The sequence below is a fragment of the Euprymna scolopes genome, chromosome 1, assembly GCF_053919585.1.
Source record: "Euprymna scolopes isolate OS-2025 chromosome 1, ASM5391958v1, whole genome shotgun sequence".
Lineage (NCBI taxonomy): Eukaryota > Metazoa > Mollusca > Cephalopoda > Sepiida > Sepiolidae > Euprymna > Euprymna scolopes.
This window is the reverse complement of record NC_136482.1, coordinates 165996270-166020185: the sequence shown is the minus strand read 5'-3', so window position 1 is coordinate 166020185 and position 23916 is coordinate 165996270. Positions and strand designations below refer to the sequence as shown.

At 33.2% G+C, this 23916-nt stretch overlaps 1 pseudogene; it reads left to right on the top strand.

Annotated features, from left to right (window-relative positions):
* The first annotated feature begins 4769 nt into the window (after window positions 1-4769).
* On the top strand, window positions 4770-4941 carry LOC145284528 (U2 spliceosomal RNA; annotated as a pseudogene).
* Window positions 4942-23916: the final 18975 nt, after the last annotated feature.

The following is a 23916-nucleotide window of genomic DNA, read 5'->3' as shown; positions in this document are numbered from 1 at the left end:
TAGGCCCCGTTTCTTAGTGTTTTGTCCGAATGAAATGAAACTTTGGTCATAACTAGTTTATTATATTCAAAACATCACATCAAACCACTAGGGTCTTTTTCCCCCGTTTTACAGCATATCTTCTAGATGATCTCCATTTAGCTCCGTGCATTTCGTTTTTTTGGTCACCCTGTAATATAAATATACAATAAATAAATGCTACGATAGTCAATAAAAGTTACTTTTATGGTAGAAAAGTTCATTAGTTTGTATTTTTAAGTAGTTTGTAAAATAATTTTTTTTCTTAATTCACGAACCGGTTTTTAAAAAAAAAATCAAAATTGCAGCGACTTTGAAATGGAGAGTCTCGTTTTCAATTTGAAGGCGGGGCACTTGAGCATTCTGTGTTAACAATTTAAGAGAGTTCCGTCAACGTAAGGAATATTTATAAACATATTTTAATGTGTTCCGTTATTTTGTTCTTGAGGAATATTCGATTATGGTATGTGTAGTTTATATAAAAATTAATTTAAATAGTTATCGCCTCAAATTTCGTTTTAATTTCGGTTCGCTGAAATTATTTCAAGTAAAGAGCATTAAAAACTATTAAAAAAAACATGAACTGAACTTTTATTGACTATGGTAACATTTATTTCTTGTATATTTATTTTTTCGGGTAGTCGTTTGTTGGCGTTTCTGCTAAACACTCTTACTAAATAATATCGATGAAATATCGAAAAACAAAGAAACAAAAACAGTTTTTAAAAATAATGAAGCCTTACTTACTTTAGTAAAACAATGTGAAACAGCAAAATGGGATATTAAAAAGTAAACACGGAATTACTTTAGTTTTTATTAAAGCAAAAAATAGATATAAATATGAACAAGAAGAAAATGGCGCCCTTTTGAAGCAGAACAGCTTCGTTTCAGTTTTACAGTACTGAACGGTGTAGTATTTCGTCTTCGGATTCAGGGTTGTACTATTGTAATGTAAAGACCACACAGAAAGAGTTGTAATCAACTGAATTCCTTCTAGTACACTGACAAAAAAAAAAGCTTAAACAGATATATAAATAAAAATAAAAAGGTTAAATGTTTTTAAAAATACAGGTCATCACGTGAGAAGGATTTCTTCCTTCTCTTGACACGATAACAGGTAACGTTCTTTTTTTTATTATTTATCGATGTATCTATTTTCGAAAGAGTGCCACGTGCAAGTGGAGAAGGAAAAAAAAGAGTTATTCAAAATGTGTGTCGAGAATTGTCTAAAGTTCCGACTTTTTTTTTGCTTTCACTGTGTCGAATAAATTCACCTCATAAATTCGCGTTCTTATTAATTTATGAGGTGAATTTATTCGACACAATATGATTCAACTAAAAAAAATAAATAAAAGCTAACGTGAATTAAGATTAAAGTTAAGGTGTTATTGTGGACCCTTGCCCCTTTAAAAAAAAACATGTCAAAATTTTGTGACATATTTACATTCTATGGAGGTCAGGCGGGAACTAACACCCAATAATTTTATTATACCATATTTCTTCAGACTGAACCATAGTATACAAACGCAAATAAATATTAAAAGTCTTTGTTAAAGTTTGTGCAATATTTCCATGGAATACAGGCGCGAGGCAGACCCCACAATTTTATTATACCACCCCTATTTAAGTTAAAACATACTTATCAAAGTATTCTTATGTACATCTATATCAAAAACACTTGTAAACGTTTTTTTTTTTTTCATTTTATATTTCCATACTTTGGGGGCCAGGCGCGAACGCAGACTCCACAATTTTTATGAACCATCGTTGTGCCAGATCAAACATACCCATTCCTGATCCTCGATACATCTTCTATCATTATATGTAATCAGTTTTTAAAATAGTCAACCATATATGAACCTATTCGTGACCAGGCACACACACACACACACACACACATACACACACATACACACACAGACGTTCAGTTTATATTATAGATATATATAATTTTATTAGTGTAGTTTCCAAGAGTTTTATCGACTGAACTGCAGTGTTTATAAAATTGTGTTCAATAATTAGAAGAACTGTGTTACTGTATAATTTAATTTTTTAATACAAACATTATAAGCTACATATGTGAATACATGTTTCAGTTACGATTAACTTCGGAGTTCTACATCATGGGGTTATTAGTCTCAAGTGGTATATATATATATATATATATATATATATATATATATGTATGTATATATATATATATATATATATATATGGTGGTGTTGATTTCACAGATTCACTGCCGTTAAGCAAAGCGCATAAATTTATGAATATGATTCAGAACTGTTGATCTCTTTCGATAACTCCTTGATAAGTACGATAATAATTTATCATTAAAAGTGAACTTTACTCAGTTCTTTAACCGTTATGTAACATAGCGCGAACGATTATATGCAAATCCCGAGCTGTGAGCGAAATGACGTCGCGGTAAGGAAAAAAAAAACCGATAAAAACGGGGAGAACACATTCGAGAGGACGATCACGTGAAGAGTATCACAGCAGTAACGATTATTATTATTATTATTATTATCATCATCATCATCATTATTATTATTATTAATGTTATTATTATTATTCTTATCGTTATATTATTACGCGAATATAAATATTATTATTACGCTTATCGCTCCGTCCGTTATCATGCAGTGCATCCCTAAAAAAGGAAAGTGGAATATTCCCAAAAGTGGAATATTCCAAATAAACCTTGTCATATATATATATATATATATATATATATATATATATATATATATATATATATATATATATATATATATATATATATATATATAACTAGTTCATTTACTCACATAAAATTAATATACGAACGTATAGATTTATGCGTAAACTTTAAGTATTTACTTCAAAAGTGCTCAATACGTAGGTAGAGCTAGTTAGTAAGTTATAAAATGTATATGGCGATTAAGCTACACTGAATATTCCGCGTTTCATCCACTCTACACAAGGAAATGAAAAAATTAGACCTAAAAGCAGACGTCTCAGCTAACATAAAAACAACAAACTTCCTGGATGTCCCGTTAAATTTAGATAAAAACACATATTACCCCTACTTAAAAGATAACGCTACTCCAATATACGTAAACCCTTAGTCCAATCACCCACCATCAATTATAAAACACATTCCTTACTCGATCGTAAGTAGGCCCAGTAATAACTCAAGCGATGAAAATGCATTTAACAGGTCAACCAATATCTATGAAACAGCCCTAAAAAATAGTGGATACAAAAATATCGATATCAAATATAAGCAACAAAACACCAATAACTATAATAAAATTAAAAATAGAAGAAAAAGAACTATAATTTGGTATACGGCCCCATACAATCAAATGTTAAAAACAAAAGTTGGCAAGAAATTTCTTGATCGTATTGAAAAACATATTCCCACAACCAACCCCTTACACAAAATTTTCAATAAAAATACCTTAAAGTTATCCTACAGTTGTTGCGAAAATTTAGAGATAATAATTAAAGCACATAATAACAAAATATTAAATAAAAACAATATAAACAACAACAAAATAAACAATAAAAAAGTAGACCTCATGACAAAAATAAAACTAACACTAGCAGAAATAATAATAATAATAATAATAATAATAATAATAATAATAATAATAATAATAATAATAATAATAATAATAATAATAAACCAACCCTGGACAAGAACAACCATACTATAAATAAATGCAACTGTAGACACCGCACACTTTGCCCACTTCAAAATAAATGTCTAACCAAAAGCGTTGTTTACCAGACCACAATATTTGCGAGAGAAAACCCGAATAACAAGAAATATTACGTAGGTATGACTTCCTTAGATTTGAAAACTTTATACTATTACCACAAAAGTACATTCAATAATAAAAAAATACCGTATGAAATCAACACTAGCGAATAAATACTGGGAGCTCAAGGGAAGCGGACATTCGCCGGTAGTGGAATGGAAAATAATAAGACAAGCTACCACGTGTAGGGACCTAGACGACCCATGTAGATTATGTCTTCATGAAAAATTTGCTATCCTGTACTTTAAAGAACCCCAACATCTATTAAACTGTAGAAGAGAAATAGCAAACAACTGTATTCACAAGATAAAATTTACTCTATGACAGCGATACAAAATAGCTTTAAAACTAACAAAAACAATAGAAAATAAACAAATAAATAAATTAAATAAACATGCATATACATAAACGATCACACATATATGTATGCATATATATGTATATATATATATGTGCATATATATATGAGTGTACACATATATATTTATATATAAACTAACATTAAAAAAGGCAAAAAAAACACACTAACCTAGATTTAAAATAGATCAAGAAGCTAAATATCCAGGCTAAACAGAGCACACGCAAAGAAACAGGTCAACCAGAGGTAATATATGCCGTTGTCCGATAAATGCATTCTCATTGGCTGATAGGAAGGGCGCGGATGATACTAGAAATGTGATTGGCTAACTAAAATTTCAATAGAAAATTCGCATATAAAAACAAACGACAAACAACCACAGAATTCGCGCATACGCCTGAAGAATCCTAGAGTAGATGAAATGAAACGCGGAATATTCAGTGTAGCTTAATCGCTATATACATTTTATAACTTACTCTCTCTCTCTTTCTCTCTTTCTCTCTCTCTCTCTCTCTCTCTCTCTCTCTATATATATATATATATATAAATTGGTGTCGCTGTTGAGGCAAACTTATAAAAATGATTTGTCTTACTTGGCCTTTTGGCTAAGATCAAAGTGTAGTATCTGTTCTTCAGGTGTTACATTTCAATTTCTTCTCTCTCAGTGGAAGAGAAATCGTTTACGATTACGACAATTTTTTCTCCATGTTAAAAAACGACTCTGGTGTCAAAATCTGTCCCGTGGGGAGACATTGTGAATAGGTACTATGTTTAATGTAACACAGTTTTAATATTAAAAAAGTAAATGGAAAAAAGTTATTTCTGATTGAATTATAAAATGCCTAGAAAATGTCCGTTCTGATTATTATTTTTGTTTACTTGCCTCCCCACAAGGGCGGAATTGGACATGAGGTCGGTTAAAAATGTAGGGAGAAACCAGCTCCCAAAAAAGGGCACTCTAGTCAAGAACAAAAATAAGAATTTTATCAGTAATGAAGGATTTCTCCTGCATTAACCAAAACCAAAAAAGTGGGGATTTAAGTCATTGGAATGCTGACACTGATACTACACTCAGAAATTTATGTTGAAGCAATGGTTGCCTAATCACTAACCGTGTTAATGTTTTTATGTATTACTTTCGAAAAGCTGCTGAAACAGTTTATGGTTTAAACGTTACTTCATTTCAAGTATATTTTAAGCAGTGGGTTACGGGATATGAAGTCAGTCCCGGTAATTACTCAAACCGTTTACGATTTAAACATTACTTTATTTCATGTATATTTTTAACAATGGGGTGGGGGATATTAAATCAGTCCCGAAAATGGGTGAAACCGTTTACGCATTACACATTACTTTATCTAATGTATATTTTTAACATTTGGGTGGGAAATATATAGTCGGTTCCGAAAATGGCTGCAACTATTAACGTTTTGGACATTACTTTATTTAATGTATATTTTTAACAGTAGGATGGGAGATAAGAAGTCGGTCCCGGAAATGGCTGAAAATGTTTACGATTTATACATTACTCTATTTCATGTATATTTTCAACAGTGGGTTTGGGATTATAAGTCAGTTCCAGAAATAGCTGAAACAGTTTACTATTTAGACATTACATTATTTCATGTATATTTTTAGCAGTGGGTTGGGGATATAAAGTCAGTCCCGGAAATGGCTGAAACAGTTTACGATTAAAACATTACTTTATTTAATGTATATTTTCAACAGTGGGGTGGCGGATATGAAGTCAGTTCCGGGATTGAATGAGATGTGCAAATATATACTATCAGAAAGCGTCGCTCAGTATTGAATGAGATAGGTGGAAAGCATATAGTAGCAAAATACCCAGCGTCGCCTGGAATCGAATGAGATAGGTGAACGATATATATTAGCAGAATACGCAGCGTCACCTTGGATAAGATAAGATAGGTGAAGCATACTATGCGCATACCCAGAATTGATTGATTTGATTGTAATGAAATATATCAAAGTTATTATTTAAGTAAGGGGGGGCGACATAGTGGGTTAAAGTTATGAAAATTATTGTCGAAATTAGTAACATATCCAAGAATTATGAAAAATGATGAAATGTGAGTTACTTTATTGATGTGTTTGTAATGATATAATAAGCCCAGAAAATATATCAAATATATTATATAAGTACGAGGGAGAGGCATAATGTGGGGTTTTAATTATAAAAATTATTGACGAAATTACTAACATATCCAGCATTATGAACAAAGATTAAATGTGAGTTAATCGAGTGTGTGTTTATAATGAAATAATCAGCCCAGGAAATATATCAAAGTAATTATGTTAGTAAGAAAGGGGGATAAGGATGGTTTAAATTATGAAAAATAATTGTCGAAATTAGTACCATATCCAAGAATTATGAAAAATGTAATGTTATTTAATGCATTACTGTGTTCGCAATGAAATAGTCAGACCAGACAATATATCAAAGTTATTAGTTTAATAAGTGGGGCGATGATGTGGGTTAAAATGATGAAAAATGATTGTTGACATTAGTAACATATCCAAGAATTTTGAAAAATGACAAAATGTGAGTTAATTGATTGGTGTGTTTGAAATGAGATAATATATCAAAGTTATTATTTTAGTAGTGGGGGTTGATAATGTGGGTTAAAATATTAAAAATAATTGTCGAAATGAGTAACATATCCAAGAATTAAGAAAAATGATGAAGTGTGTGTTAATTGATAGTTGTGTGTTTTATGAAGTAATCAGCCCAGACAATATATCAAAGTAATTTTTTAGTAAGAGAGAGCGATGAGGATTGTTTAAATTATAAAAATTATTGTCGAAATTAGTAACATATCCAGGAATTACGAAAAATGACGAAATGTAATTTAATTGATGTGTGTGTTTATAATAAAATAATCAGCCTAGACAATATATCAAATTATTTTATAAGTAAATGGGATAGAGATAAGGAGGGCTTAAATTATGAAAAATTATTGTCGAATCCAAGAATTACGAAAAAATGATAAAATATTAGTTAATTGATTCGTGTGTTTGTAAGGAAGTAATCAGCTTAGACAATATATCAAAGTTATTATTTAGGAAAAAGGGAACAGCGAGAATATGGGTTAAAATTATGAAAAATGATTGTCGAAATAAATAACATATCCAAGAATTATGAAAAATGATTAAATGTGATTTCATGCATTAGTGTGCTAGTAATAAAATAATAAGCCAATACAATATTTCAAAGTTATTATTTTATTAAGGAGGGAGCGATAATGTGGGTATAAATTATGAAAAATGATTGTCGAAATTAGTAACATACCAAAGAATTCTGAAAAATGATGAAATTGAGGTTAATAGATTAGTGTGTTTGTAATGAAATAATCAGCCCAGCAAATGTATCAAAGTTATTATTTTAGTAAGGTTTGACGACAACGTTGGTTCAAATTACAAAAAAATATTGTCGAAATTAGTAATATATCCAAGAATTACGAAATATGATGAAATGTGAGTTGATTGATGTGTGTGTTTGTCATGAAATAATCATCCTAGACAATATATTAAAATTATTATTTTAGTAAGGTGTGCGATATGGTGAGTTTAAATGATGAAAAATTATTGTCAAAATTAGTGCCATATCCAAGAATTATTAAAAATGATTAAATGTGAGTTAATTGATAGTGGTTTTTATGAAATAATCTATTATTATTATTTTCATTATTATTATTATTATTATCATTATTATTATTATCATCATCATTATTATTATTATTATTATTATTATTATTATTATTATTATTATTATTATTATTATTATTTCTGCTTTGTAATGAGGCTAAAATGTGTTGGTCAGAAGATAATTTGGCACCGTAAAGACAAAAAGAAAATAAATAATAAGAAAAATATCGGCGAAAAAAGCGACCCCTATCTGTTGAAAAGTGCCCAGTTGAGGTTAAAGATTGAATGTTTTTGACCAATTTTTCGATATTTGTCGTCCGAAATGTCGATGTTCGAAATTATACGTATCTCGTGAAAATCCGTCGCCTTTGACCATAGTTTTTACCAGACAAACATATATGCATACATACATACTTACACACATACACACATTTAAACAGACAGGTGAGATTTATATTATAGATTATGATAAAATACCTTGTGAATTATAAAGAAATTAATATAGGGAATTGATTTTGTATTCACGCAAAGTTCTCCGACTAAAATAAACATCATAAAACACGTTTTTAATACCAAAGTTACCAAAATAGATATATTTTTTTTAATTTAAATAAGTCTTAATATAAAAAGTAGAACACTTTGGGAGAATATTCTTTATTGGATACGTTTTTATAATGATTTTAGTAATTAAGTAATGTAATTGTGTCACGCATTTTATTTACCTAATGAAAATGATATAATTTACACTTTACTTTTGTCATCAACCAATCATGGTGTCACTCGTATATTAATATATTCGGGAAGTATTGAACATGATTGTCCAAATGTATATCGTCGAAATGCTTAAATGGTTTTAAATGAATTTCAGTTCATGTATAAGCTTTATTATCTCTTCCTCATAAAAGACAATGTTTGGACAAATAAAAAGTGTCACAAACTACGCCGTTTAAAAATGTTACTTCTTTTATTTTGGTTACTTACTGTTATGACAAGAAATATCTTATATTCATATTCGCCCCGTAATACCACACGATTTGATTTTTCTGAGAAGTCCTTCATGGAAGATCTTGCAAAAGTCCTCGAACATATTTGGCGTTACCACTCCAGCTTCAATTAATATGTCGTGTGTGGCTTATACGACCAGGGATGACCATACGGATATCTGCATTAGAGATTGGTTGTTATATAGCTAGTGTACATAACGCGTATATATATATTTATGAGAGTCTCTAACGTGTCATGTTACATACCGAGTATATAATGCGTGTAAACGTAACGTGTTTGTGATCGGCCAGTGTTCGTGTATGTTTATATAACCATCCTTATCTTTTATAGGGTGTTGAGTAAATACGTGCCAATGCATATATATATAATGTATGCGCACGTTATATATATATATATATATATATATATATATATATATATATATATATATATATATATATATATATAAAAGCGAAAATGTATGTATGTATATGTACGTATGTATGTATGTATGTATGTGTGTTCGCTTTTTCTGTATGTTTACAAAAGGCTTTTTTTCAGAGAAGCGGTCGGTCGCTTCACAACTTTTTAAAACTTTTTATATCACATATAAATCGTAATATCTCACAGTTAACGACGAAGCTCGCCTGTCTATTTAATTTGCTCGATTTCGGAAAGATACATATTCAACATTTGTCGCTCGCCGCATGTGGGTTAGTCTTTTTCCTATAAGATCTTGGGAAAATAAAAATTTAAAAAAGCGTTCCGCAGTAAATGAATACTATCCCGCAGTCAAACTTAACCCCATTAACTCATTAAAACGGGCACCTCCCAAATCCAAGTAATTAAACAAATTCAAACGTGTTTCCGTTTGTATCTCGCGGTGGGGCAATGGTTAATGTGCCACTTTTTTTCACACTTTAATTTACAACTTTGCCTCAAGGGTTCGGGTTCGATCCTCATACTTACTTTTTTAACCCCTCCCCACCCACGGAGTTTCCACACACCTCCAAATACCCGGGCAACGCCGGGTACCCCATCGCTAGTATATATATATATATATATATATATATATATATATATATATATATATATATATATATATATATATATATATATAAGACACGGATAGAACTCAGATGAAAAATCCTGATGGATATTACTTGAAGTAATACTTTTCAAGGAGATCCTAGCCAAAAAGTAAACGCTCAATATTTAAGAATAGAGCAATATATAATTTCGTGGCTAAATTTTAAATTCTGAAAAAAAAAAAAACAATATATGAGACATATATTTGATTTAAGAATTTATTGCTTAACAAAAGGAATATATAGAAGGGGTTATTTAAAAATTAAAAATATCCCCTTCTATATATGCCTTTTGTTAAGCAATACATTCTTAAATCGAATATATGTCTCTATATGTTTTTTTCAGAATTTAAAATTTAACCACGAAACATTTGTAGTTTTGATCTCACTACTATATATTAGCTTCAATGTAATAATCGACAGAGAATTGTCTCTATAATAATAAATAGGTAATCTGCATGAATTAAAATATATTTATGATATCGTACTGCCGGGCAACGCAGGATAGCCTGCTAGTTTATATTCAATAGTAGACAAATTCTATCCACTAAATCCTCCTCTCGTAAAAGTAAAATTCTACTCTTTATTCGATTTTAGAAACAGAATCTACAACGGTAATTTCATGAAAATCGGGAATTTAGAACAAAACCAGTAATTATGCCGGAGTCGGGAACATTAATTGAAGCGTTCTATCACTATTAAAATCTGACCTTTACCTTAATTTACAGTAGTGTACATGTTTGCGCCATGTAACGAAGTCTATTGGAGCTTTAGGGGAATTTTTGTCACTTTCGAACTGAGGAGTATCATCAACAGGGCTAGGACAACAGCATATTCTTTTCATTGTTTTGATTCTCGAGTGTATATCTTATATGCTTTTATATAGAGTGATGTGGTTATCCTGTGATTAACTGTATCTAACTGTGTCGGATGGGTTTGTATTACTGTACACATAGATTCGAAAAAGTTGTCATAAAACAAATATATAACAAGTAAATGTTATCAAAGGCAAGATAAATTACTTTTCTACCAAACTGGATATAATTTTCGTGTTTTTATTCAATTTAACATGTTTATTCAGCTCGAAAAGCATACAGTGTTTACCGATATATTGGAAAATTCAAAATGGCGGCCGTCTCTCTCTTTACCACGGTAAGTTCGGAAAAAGGTGTAATAAATAATAAACTAGACAAAATACTATTAGAAATTCGCTTAATATATGTTACCGTGACATAACTTGACATATATTCGGTGGTTTTTCCATAGTATTTTGTCTAGTTTATTATTTATAACACCTTTTTTCCGAACTTAACGTGTTAAAGAGAGAGTCGGCCGCCATTTTGAATTTTTCAATACATCGATAAACACTGTATGCTTTTCGAGCTGAATAAACACGTTAAATTGAATAAAAAAACGAAAATCATATCCAGTTTGGTAGAAAAGTAACTTATCTTGCCTTTGATAACATTTATTTGTTATATATTTGTTTTTTTGACAACTTTTTCGAATCTATGTGTACAGTAATACAAACCCGTGTCGGATATATACTTGAGAGTCATATCATTGAAAAGAATATGCTGTTGTCATAGCCCTAATCACCAACCAACCTTGGTTAGTGTGAAAGCAATAAAAATGGTTGCTTTCTACACTTTAAAATACCATATAATGACAATGTTGTCCTTACTCTGCGCTGCCGATTTTAATATTTTGTTTTATTATCTACAGTATATCATTCTGTCCGACCTGTTTATAGTGTCTTGTGGGTTCATTTTTTTTTCCGTATATCTTAGCGTGTACTCACTTCACCCAAAGTCTCGCTACAACGTGCCCTTGTTTACATCGCTTGCCATCGACGACTTTTCTAACCCGACGAGTACATTTGAATGTCTCTAACAGGTTTTATCTTATCTGTCTACTTATATACGGATCTTTATTATTAGGTCTGATGGATTTAAAAAAAAAAAAAAATTATCTGTCGACCCGTTTTTTTTTGTTTTTTTTTAGTTTTTGCTTTCTTTTTTACATTTTAAAGATTCCATATCGCTTTTCTTTCCTCATTGTTTTATTGTCGGCGGCCCAAGTTATTAACTTTGGGACAATTTGCCGCCAAATTGGTTGGTTGGCTTCTAATAGCCGTCGCATTGTATCCAACCCCTGTCCTCTTCACTCTCCACCCCTCTCTTCCTCTACCACGTAATAAAAACATGAACAGACTAAGATATTCTTTCTATATCTCTCATACACGCGAGCTTTCTTTGCGGTGCTCTTTTTTCCATCACTCCTGTCTATCTCTCCCGCCTCTCTCTCTCTCTCTCTCTCTCTCTCTCTCTCTCAAATCTGCTTTATTCTCTCTTTCCCTATACTATATATAGTAGAACCCCGGGATACAGCATTAAGAATTAGTAACAAAATACAGTGCACTATATATGTATATAATCTAATAACATTATAAATAACACCGGGCCAAATACCGTAACCAGGGACCGGAAAAACATCGTATTCCACATCGTAACCTGAAAACCCGTATCCTAGGGTCACCGTATCCAGAGGTTCTACTCTACGTATCCCTCTTTCTTGTGCACATAAATACGTGTACACACCTTTTTTCTTTGTTCTCTCTCTCTCTCTCTCTCTCTCTCTCTCTCTCTCTCCTTCTCTATCTTTCTTGAACGCATCTCTCAAACAATATCTCATATAATAACTTTTCTTACACACGTCATCTTTTTGTTAGCACTTAACTCTAAATCACTCTTTCACTATTTTTCTTCCTCTCTCGAATTTCCTTCTTTTTTTTCCGCTCACGTCAACCCGAAACAAAGCAAGTCGCCACTTGGACAGAGGGGCTACTGATTGGGATCATATTGAGCAAGACGTCTATTTAAGTTACATTTAAACTTCTGCATGCCAGTACAGTAAACGAAGCAAGTAACAGGAAAGGAATTCCAAAGTCCAGCTGCCCGAAGTAATAAACTATTAGAATAGAAAGCCCTCCCGCATTTAGGGACCTCTACGGTGAAGGGGTGTGATTTTGTTGTTAAGTGAGTTTGTCGAGGGTATGATGTCGACGGGGCAGGAGTACGATGACTTCACCAGAGCACATAGTATTCGCTCTCTCTCTCTCTCTCTCTCTCTCTCTCTCTCTCTCTCTCTCTCACATGCAACACAAACATACATTATCACATAATCTCTCTTTTATTTCTACTCTTGATCTCTCCACATCTCCCTTTATTTCTTTCTCACACCGTCTCCCTCTTTTGCTTCTATACATACGCAAACATTGTATCCCCATAACCTAGAAACGCACATTCCCTCATTCATATTTTATTAGTCTCTCTCTCTCTCTCTTTCTCCCTCTTTCTCTCTTTCACGTACACTCTCTCTCTCTCCTTTCTCTGTACCACTCTCTATCTCTCTTTTTTTAAGGTGAACCTATTTTCTAACTAGACGCATGCCTGTAATCTACTTTTCCTACCATAAACTTAGAGAAGCTCTAAAGTGGAGGAAGAACTAAGGATAGCATCACTGAACATATCGTTCCTTTTAGAGGCGACTTCTTACAATCACTTTGCGATCTACTTAACGCAGGAATCACATTTCCTAAATTAAAATCTAAACCTACTATTTCAAACGATTCATTACAGACGATTATTTTAACGAATCTTCAAGGATTGAGCAGAGAAGTCAACAACGGAAAAGAAGAGCAGAAACGTTCAAATCTACAACTAATAAATATTACCAACGAAAAGATAAGTTAATCTTTCACCTACTTGAATGATTTTTTTTTGTGTTTTAACGTAATTAAAGCTTTTATGCAGTTCGAAAAGAAAGTAGTGTCGAGTTAGTAAGTAAAAGCGAAAACAAAATGGCCGACAAGAACATGCCGTCTTTGGAGTGCCAATAATTGCTTAAAACTCTAAAAATAAACAAACCACTGATAGGAATCTACGTAATAAAAAAGACAAGGTCTTTGTCGGCGATGTTGTTATGGCTTTAACCTACCAACTCGACACTACTTGTTTTTCGAACCGAATAAAATCTTTAAAATACGTTAAAACACACGAAACATATCCAGGTAGGTAGGTAGAAGAGTAACTTTACTTTATTTTGGTACTTTTTATTTATTATATATTTGAATTTTTAAAAATCTTCTTTTTTTTTTCGTTTGTTGGTTTTTCTGTTAAATCTCACTATTTTCGCACACTGATGTCGACCTGTTTCTTTACCAATGCACATTTCTGCCTTAATATGAGTCTTTAATAAGAAAGATCACATCTAGCGGCATGTAGAATTGAATGACCCTTGTTCCAGAGGGCGATTCTTTCTGTGGTTTTTGTTGGTGTCTATTAATTTTAAACGTGATGCAAAAAGGCGAGATAAACAAAAATGTTTTATTATGTTATCTGAAATAAGTTGTCGCTTGATCCCATCGAACATCTGCCACTCCCATTTTTCTGCCATTTTCTATAGTGTTATTTAATCGTTCCTCGTTTTCATCAGTGAAAAAATAGTATTACCAATTCTAACGATGATCGCCCTTCGCAACAACAACTATATTTGCTGTTTTGAATATATCGCTAAGTTATTGTAAGAAATCCGTCCTAAAATGAACTCGAGAAACGATATTTTATGTTGTGTTTGCTTTCTCACCCGTTAACAGTGAGGATGGTTGCTGTGTTCTGGGTTTTGGTGTCTGCTGATGTGACCGACAAGGCCGATTCTGGTCTTGAACTTACTTTCGCTGTGAGGGCAGGTAGTTCTACTTCCCATTGAAGAGTTGGCCCAAAGGGCGTTCTTCTCCCTACCTCTTTCTCTTTCTCTTCTCCAGGTCCGCACGTCGGTTGACTCTGAAGGTAGCTTTACCTTTGCGATAGTCTGCCTTTAGGTTTGGCCGTTTTTGCCCTGGATCCCCCATGTGCGCTTAATAATATCACACTTCTTCAAGTTTGGCCTTTGTGTTGCTTCTTCTAGTCTCCTCGACTGCGTTTTACTTCTATTATCTTGACAGAGAAGAGTTGTTTCGGCAGCCAGGAAATTCGACGTCCTGTTTGCTTTATTTTAACTACGAAAACGACAGAATCTGTGATCTGACAGATTTGGTCCTATTGTTGACTGTCATCACATCTAATCGCCACTTGCTGGTCTGTTTGTATTTCATTATTACAAAGTGTATTTTTACATTCGGATTCCATTACTGTCGTAAAGGTTGTGAGTTTACAAAATTCCCAATCGATTGCTTTTTCGATTGTTTTTTTTCGGTTGTTTTTTCGATTGTTTTGTCGGTTGCTTTTTCGGTTGTTTTTTTATTGTTTTTTTCGGTTGTTTTTTATTGTTTTTTCGGTTGTTTTTTCGGTTGCTTCTTCGATTGTTTCTTCAGTTGTTGTTTCGGTTGTTTTTTCGATTGTTTTTTCAGTTGTTTTTTTCGGTTGTTTTTTTTTCGATTGTTTTTTTTTCGGTTGTTTTTCGGTTGCTTCTTCGATTGTTTCTTCAGTTGTTTTTTCGATTGTTTTTTTCGATTGTTTTTTCGGATGCTTTTTCGATTGTTTTTTCGGTTATTTTTTCGATTGTTTTTAACCGTTTTACGTTAGATTGTTGCATTTATGCATACATACACACTCCTCGATCGGTGTCTCTCTACAAAGGTTTGCCAGGACGACTTTAAATGAGGATACTTCATCCTACAAGTAAACCGAGAACAAATATTAAAAATAATATTCAAAGCCTAATCTGATTCTCTCAACATAGTTATACACTATACTCTTCATATTGATGTAAACTCAGATAGCAGCACTTAGCTGGATAATCCACCAGAGGAGATTAATTCTTGTTATGGAATCTGGTAACATTTAAGAACCTACAAAAAATAATATAACATGTTTCACTTGTCAACTTGTGAAGGAAAATTAATGTTTTTTTTTTTTAGTTCTTTACGGATATATGAGTGCAGAGACTCTATTCTTAGCATTGGTTTCTCTGATATGTTTCTAGTCAAAATACTTTTACGAATGGCATCGGGTACTTATCTGAGGAACTACAGGAAGATTGTAAACATTCTGAGTGAAAGATTTTTTATGGAATGGACTAGAATTTGAGCTGAGAGCACACAGGTCATCAGTCTATGTTAGTAACCACAATCATCTCCCAGATTTTAAGTAAAATCAATATATATATATATATATATATATATATATATATATATATGTGTGTGTGTGTGTGTGTGTGTGTGTGTGTGTGTGTGTGTGTACGGCACAATCACGTTGCCACACTGGTTCTCGCCAGACCACCAAAGTTAAGCAAAGTTGAGCCTGGCCAGTACCAGATGGGTGATTGCTTGGGAAGGCTGGGCGCTGTATGTATGCCGCTGAGTCGTAGAAATTCCCAAGTTGGTATCTGGAGCGCATTAATTCACTGGGAGAGATGCACGTCCAGTCTTCGTTAAATCACGCATCTAGAAAGAAACTCTGATGTAAAAATCTGCGGTATACTGTATACTCTGTCCTGAGGCAGTCATCTGCACAGACAAAGGTTAGCAGTAATACCAAACAATGGTTGGTTCCACACAAAGCCTTCACCACTATAAACATAGTATATATAGTTGTTGTGGCGGAAGGTCATCCGTCGAAATCGACGGAAGAGTCCATCACACACACACACACACATACACACATATATATAATCTCTCACATTCTTATAAATATATATATATATATATATATATATGATTGATATGTAGTTTGCTTGAAGCATTGTGTGGGATAGGTGTGTAAAAGAGATTTAGAAGGCTGTCACAATGCGAGGAATGAATTATAGTCGCGGTTGGTAAGAGGAAACGAGAACAAGTGGCGATTTACAAATCAATAAGTACATATATATATATATATATATATATATATATATATATATTCAGTTATATGGTAAAATGTCTTACTTGTAATTCTATGTGACGTATTCCATTATTAATTTCGGAAAACTTTTCCCTTTTCAAATGGTGTGCGTAACAGGTCGATAGGTCGATTCAAAATATGCTCATATATATATATATATATATATATATATATATATATATATATTTATATATATATATTGCTACTTGTATGTATATATATATACATATATATATACATGTATATATACATATACATATATATTACTATTTGGAATGGTATTATATAAAGAAGTAGTAATATATATATATGCATATATATATACATATATATATATATACATATACACACACACATATATATATATATGTGTGTATTACTACTTGGAATAGTATTATAGAAAGAAAACAAAGTTCTATTAAGATACCTCAACAGTGCCATATCAGAACTATAAATACCAGTTAATATGCGCAAATAAAATTTGTGAAAAAAATGAGTGTCTATTTCTTTGTAAAACGGTGAATTATTAAAACGGAAGCAGCAGAAGAACCACTAACACTAGGCAGTTTTCTCCGTTTTTCTCCGAAGAAGACAGTTTCATGTGAGTATGGAAATTACAAGCATGTATATTGCCGTCAGGAAACATTATGACGTTAGTTTGTTTGCAAATCTGACATAGAAGTATCGTTATCTTCCTACATATATTATTTGTACATGGACATATACTAGCACGGTATATATATATATATATATATATATATATATATATATATATATATATATATATATATATATATATATATATAAAGCTGAATGTCTGTGCGTGTATGTGTGTGTGTGTGTGTCTGGTCACGAATAGGCTCCTATATGGTTGACTATTTTAAAAAATGATTACATATAATGATAGACGATGTATCGAGACACAGGAATGGGTATGTTTGATCTGGCAGAACGGTGGTTCATTAAAATTGTGGGGTCTGCGTTCGTGCCTGGTCCACAAAGTATTGAAATAAAAAAATTAAAAATTCAAATAAACGTTTACAAGTGTTTTTGACATAGATGTACATAATAATACTTTGATAAGTATGTTTTAACTTAAATAGGGATGGTATAATAAAATTGTGGGGTCTGCGTTCGCGCCTGGCCTCCATAGAATGGAAATAGGCAGACACTTTAATAAAGACTTTTCATGTCTATCTGCGTAAGTATACTTTGATAATTATGTTTCAGTTTGAAGAAATATGGTATAATAAAATTATGGGGTGTCCGTTCGCGCCTGACCTCCATAGAATGGAAATATGTCACAAAGTTTAACAAGGTTTTTTTAATATAAATCCACAGAATATTGTGATAAGTATTTCAGTGTGAACAGGTATGGTATAATACATTATGGGGTTTATCTATTTTATTTTTACTTTCATCATATTTTGCTTTGCTTTTGATACTCCGAAATTCAACCCAAATTTACAACCCTTCCTTTTCATAACCTATCATACTTTCATAAATCAGAGTCCATTTTCTGTAGGCTGTTTTTCGACCCAGTCAACGACGGTTATTTTGCTAGTATGTAAATGTATAAAAAGATACGAAAAGTGTAAAAACTAATAACTTTTCTTTATTCGATTTCTATTGGTGACGACCAGGAATACAAAATAATAATTAGAAAAAAAAAAAACAACTTTTTTTTACAAGTATATATTTTTGACCGATCCTTCAGTCTTCATCAGTCTAGTGAAAATGATGAGCATACACCGGGAAAAGGGGATAGGAAGAGGAAGGAGGAGGATAAGGAGGAGGATGTATAGCCAATGAGAAGGTGCCACGTCAGTCTTAAATGCTTATACATATAAGTACGCACATACACACATGAACACAGTGCATATGCACATATAAAAGAAGAATTAAAAATCAAACAGTAGATAAACATGAAGAAACGCGCCTATAACTGTCCAATATTTTGAATTTCAACGATAGTATTTATTTCAAGAGAGAACAAGAATTCAAAGGAATATAGAAATACTAGAAGGGAGGCACAACATGATGATGAAAAATGATTCACACTTCCATATTTTTCTTCAATCAAATCAGATTGACCGCTCTATCCGGGCAGCCGTGGCAGTATTCCGAAAGGAAGCTTAATATTCCTCCTCGCAGTCACTTAATTTACAACACATTTTAGTTTATAATGCACTGTAATGAACTTTCTGTTGAGTTTTTACAATTATTTTTATATATAATATCGGGAATTAAAGTTTTAAATACAAAAATCAACTATCACGCTTTTAACGGGCACGTTCATTGCGAACGTGTCTGTCATATTAATGTTGATTTTATATGCCTTACCCTAATGCTTGTGTATTGATAATGGCTTCAATTTAAGTTTGAAATAAAATAAGTCAAGCATCGTCGTGAAATTGTACTTTAAAAAGAAACATACATTTCGATCGCGCGATTGCTATATCAAGGGATATACTGCTGATTTTATATTTCATTTCTGTCTAGAAATCGGCAAAATTCTGTCATAATTTGTTTCATAATATTTATTGAGTGCCCAATCTGCGGTAACTTCCGGTCGGCACTTCCTGGCAGGTTACAAAAGTAGTCTGGAGATGCTGAAAGGAAAACTGCTAGTGCCCTGTTCTTATGTTAAACATGGATTTCTATTTATAAAGCCATTTTTAACATATGGAAGATGTCATTTTTACATAGCGTTTCGAAAGTCATTTTTGGTTTACATTTTTTCTTAGATTTAATGTAATTCGGTGAAACTTGTCATATTTTTTTTGACAGCGGATTTGTTAATCGCTTCGGCATCCTTACGCAGCCTGCTAGAGGATACAGACACGAAGTTGCCGGAGATTGGGTCGCAAAATAGATAAGTACCAATTAGGATCGAATTGAATAAAAATATATGAAGAAGAACTATTTAACCTTTACGCGAATTTCTGAAAAAAATAATAATTGACTATAGTGATTCTGATAATGTGTACATGGACTACGGTTCCTACTGAATTGACCATTCTAATAACCCCAAAAGACTGTAAAGAAGGCACCAGCATTTCGACGACACTAAAACAAATAAAACTTAGAAGTGCACGACTGTAGAACTCTCTTCAGTTTGCCTGTTTCCTATCTGACTACAACTTGGATGTCTTCAAGTCCAACATAAACAACTTCCTGATGAACCGCCCCCTTAAGTAAGACACTTTATCAAATCTCCAATACTAACGATTACTACTATACTATCCCATTGATTCCTGTACACGCAATAACCCTTATCCCCGAGTGGCTTCCGGACCTTGATAAGTTGTGACCTCCATGCAGAAAAAAATAAAAAAACATTTTTTTTTATTGAGACTAGTAAATTTGATTTTTCTTGTGCCGCTTACCAAGCATAATATTGTTATCCTGTTTTAAGGGCGGTAAATGTTGTCTAGTTGTTAACGTCGCGAACTGACGACCTGGGTGTCCCAAGTTAGAATCCAATTCGTTCCACATAAAATCACATTCAATTATGATGTTGTCAACCATTTTCACCCCCCCCCCATCTCTCCTATAAAGTCCTGGATATGACCTAAAACTATATCCGATGGTGAGGCCCCAGCTTGCGGGCTTTCGGGAGTGTGGGGGTACTCTTTAATTGCCATTGCTCCCAGGTCCACTCTGACCCGGAATGATAGTACCTGTTAGGGTCCCAACTGTGGGTTAAATAGAAACCACCTTGACAAAAAATATATTCTATTAAAAAAAAAAATCCTTAAAAATTACTGGATTCGGCATTAAATAACCTGAAAAGGGTTAATATGCCATAAAACAAAACTAATCAACCAACCTCTCCCGTAAGTACCAAATGTCATTCTATTAGAATTCTAACTAGAAAATTATTGCGGAAACCAATGTTTACAATAGAATCCTAACATTCATACGATATAATAATGATCCTATGTTGGACACGAAGGCATACACGTAGCCTCCCGCATATGCGACACTTACAATCACACCGAATGAAGTCTCAGCTATATGCGAAAGCGCAGTGGCGAGGAACGAAACACATTCGGTAAGATTTGGTCGCCAACGTGTCGAAATCATCATAGCAATTATCACTTCCTACTGGTCGTAAAAGATGACAATGACAGCGTGTCATTGTGAAACACAAGTACAGTGTTTCATGTCGCGGTTGTCTGTCAGTTAATGTGGATTGGTGTACCCAAAGGACCCGGCATCTAACGAGATTGTTCGCTATTTTCAGCTGTCTGGTCACATACCCCGGCGTCATGCTCGGGTGCATCGAACATTTATACTGTCATATCACAGTTTGACTACCTATTATGGCATGATTTCTTATCGGTTTATAGTTTTTTATTAGTTAGTTTTCTTTTTTATTACTATTTTATTATTGCTAACTTAGTCATTGTTATATATAGAGGATGTTCCGAAAGTCACTGAAAGGTTTTAAACTAAACTAGATTCTTTGTTTTAGATGATATCTTTCTGTAATTTTAACACAATCTGATTAAGACATCGGTAAATGTAATAACTCACTTGCAAAATTCAATCAATCTTTATAAAAAAAAATAATGTCTTTTAAATGTTGCCCATTTTCAGCTTCGTATATTTGTGCTCTTTCCAAAACATTATTCATGACAGATTGCAGAATCTCTGGATTGCGATAAAACTCCCCTATTTCATTGCTGATGTTTTACTTCAATTCTTGCACGGTTTGGGGTTTGTTAACATTGAGTTGTGACTTGGGATATCTCTTACATGAAAATCAAAATCCGTTCGATTAGCGCTTTGAGCCAAAACAATTGATCCTTGATTTTGGTTGGTTGGTTGGTTGTTTTTGTTTTACGGCATATCAACCCTTTTCGGGTTATTTAATGCCGAATCCAAAGATTTTTTTAATACAATACATTTGTCCTTTCCACGTCGGTTTCTATTTAACCCATAGTTGGGACCCTAACAGGTACTACCACTCCGGGTCAGAGTGGACCTGGGAGCAATGGTAATTAAAGGGTGGCTCCACACTCCCCAAAGCCCACAAGCTGGGGCCTCACCACTGGATATAGTTTAAGGTCATATCCAGGATCCCCATTGAGAGACTTTTACGCTCTGCAGGGGGGGGGGGGGGTCGGCGTATTCTAATGCCCCACCGACAAGACCACCTTGATTTTGGTAAAGAATTTCACAAATTACGTACGCTGTTCAATTCTATACTCATCCATAATTAATTTCCAAAATATTATCTGTAAAATATCTGAAATAAAGAAGAAAATAAAATGACAAAGATTTTCAACCCTTCAGTGACTTTTTGAACAGCCTATATAAGACATTATCTTCTTATGAAATATTACTAATATCTAAGTTGAACTAAAAACATGTTAAACGTAAAATATATGTGGAATATAATATAATTAAACGAAAAAATAGATGAAGACTAGTGCTTAATAAATTACACGAAGATAAAACTTCGGAATGAAAATTAAAGAACTAACAAATTATGGATTAAGCACACATCATTACTTTAGAAGATTGGCCTTTACCGACTTTATGTTAAAAGAAAAAAATACGGATAGAAGGCGTAAGCAATGTAGATTACTTTAACGGTACATTTTAAAGACTAGAGAAATACATAAAACAAAAATTTACGGAGATTATCGTCGCCAAGCACAACACAAGGGAAAACAAAACGAAGAAAAAAAAAAGACAAAAGAAGAAAAGCAAGAGAAGCAACTTCGTGGATTACTTATAAGACGAGTTAAATAAATCGTGAACCTGTCTGTTAAAAGTAAGAGCTCGTCTGAACTCCAATCTATAGTCCCCGCTTGCCAAACTTTCGCAAAACACACTCAACAAGCTAAAACCACTATATATGATTTCCCCCATTCTCTATTTGTGCCTAAATGTAAACGCAGATTCCATGGACAGAGGCCCTTTCCCATAACTGCCCGCCTTTGGAACACTGCTCCGCTGGCATGCTTCCCGGCTGAATACAACATGGTAGCCTTAAAATATAATGTAAACAAGTTTCTGTTCAGTCGTCTTCATAAATAAACAAATTTCACCCAACTTACATTCATTAACTCCTATCCTTGAGTGGCCTTCGGACCTTGATAAGTGGTGATCCCACAAATAGTACCTCTTCTTTTTATATAAGATTGAACTTATTAATAAGGCAAAATAAAAATAAAATGGAGTGGTACACCCGGGTTTGAACAAAGGATCATTCGATTCGTAGTCGAATGTTCTACTACTGAGCTATATCTAAATGCAGTAAATCTGTTTTTTTTTTTTGTTTTGTTTTTTTTTATAAATCATTTGCTGAGATTTTATTATTTCCCCTGACCGGTGTTATTCAAAATATTTCGCTGTGAAAATTCTTCTTTTTCATCTATAAGCTTCTGGGTTTGACCTTTACTCCTGATCTGAAATGGAACACGTACATCAAGTCTGGTGCCAAGGCCGCTGGAAAGATGGTGGGATCCTTCTACCGCTCCAGAAGATATCTCACTACTGATGCAATTCTCTATCTATATAAAAGCCAAGTACGTCCAAGGATGGAATACTGCTGCCATATCTGGGCAGGAGCTCCTAAAAACAGCCTATCCTTCTTGACAGGGTACAAAATAGACTTCGTGGCTTAGTGGGGATGCCCTTTTCTCTACCCTGCAACCTCTCTCCCACAGAAGAGACGTTGCGAGCCTATCCTTGTTTTGTCGTTATTTCAATGGCAGGTGCTCGTCTGAACTCCAATCTCTGGTCCCCCCCCCCGCCAATCTTTCACGAAAAACACCCGTCTAGCCGAATCCACTGTGAAAAATTTCCCCCACTCTTTATCTGTGCTTAAATCAAAACGTGGATTCCATGAACAAAGCTTCTTTCTTAGAACTGCACGCCTGTAGAACTCTGTTACGTCTGCCTGCTTCCCACCTGACTACAACTTGGATGTGTTCAAGTCCAACGTTAACAAATTCCTAATGAACCGCCCCCTTAAGTAAACACTTCATCAAATCTCCACTACATGCGTACTTGCAATAACCCTTATCCCTGAGTGGCTTCCGGGCCTTGATAAGTGGTGACCACTGTGTAAAAAAAAAAAAAAAGTCTATTTT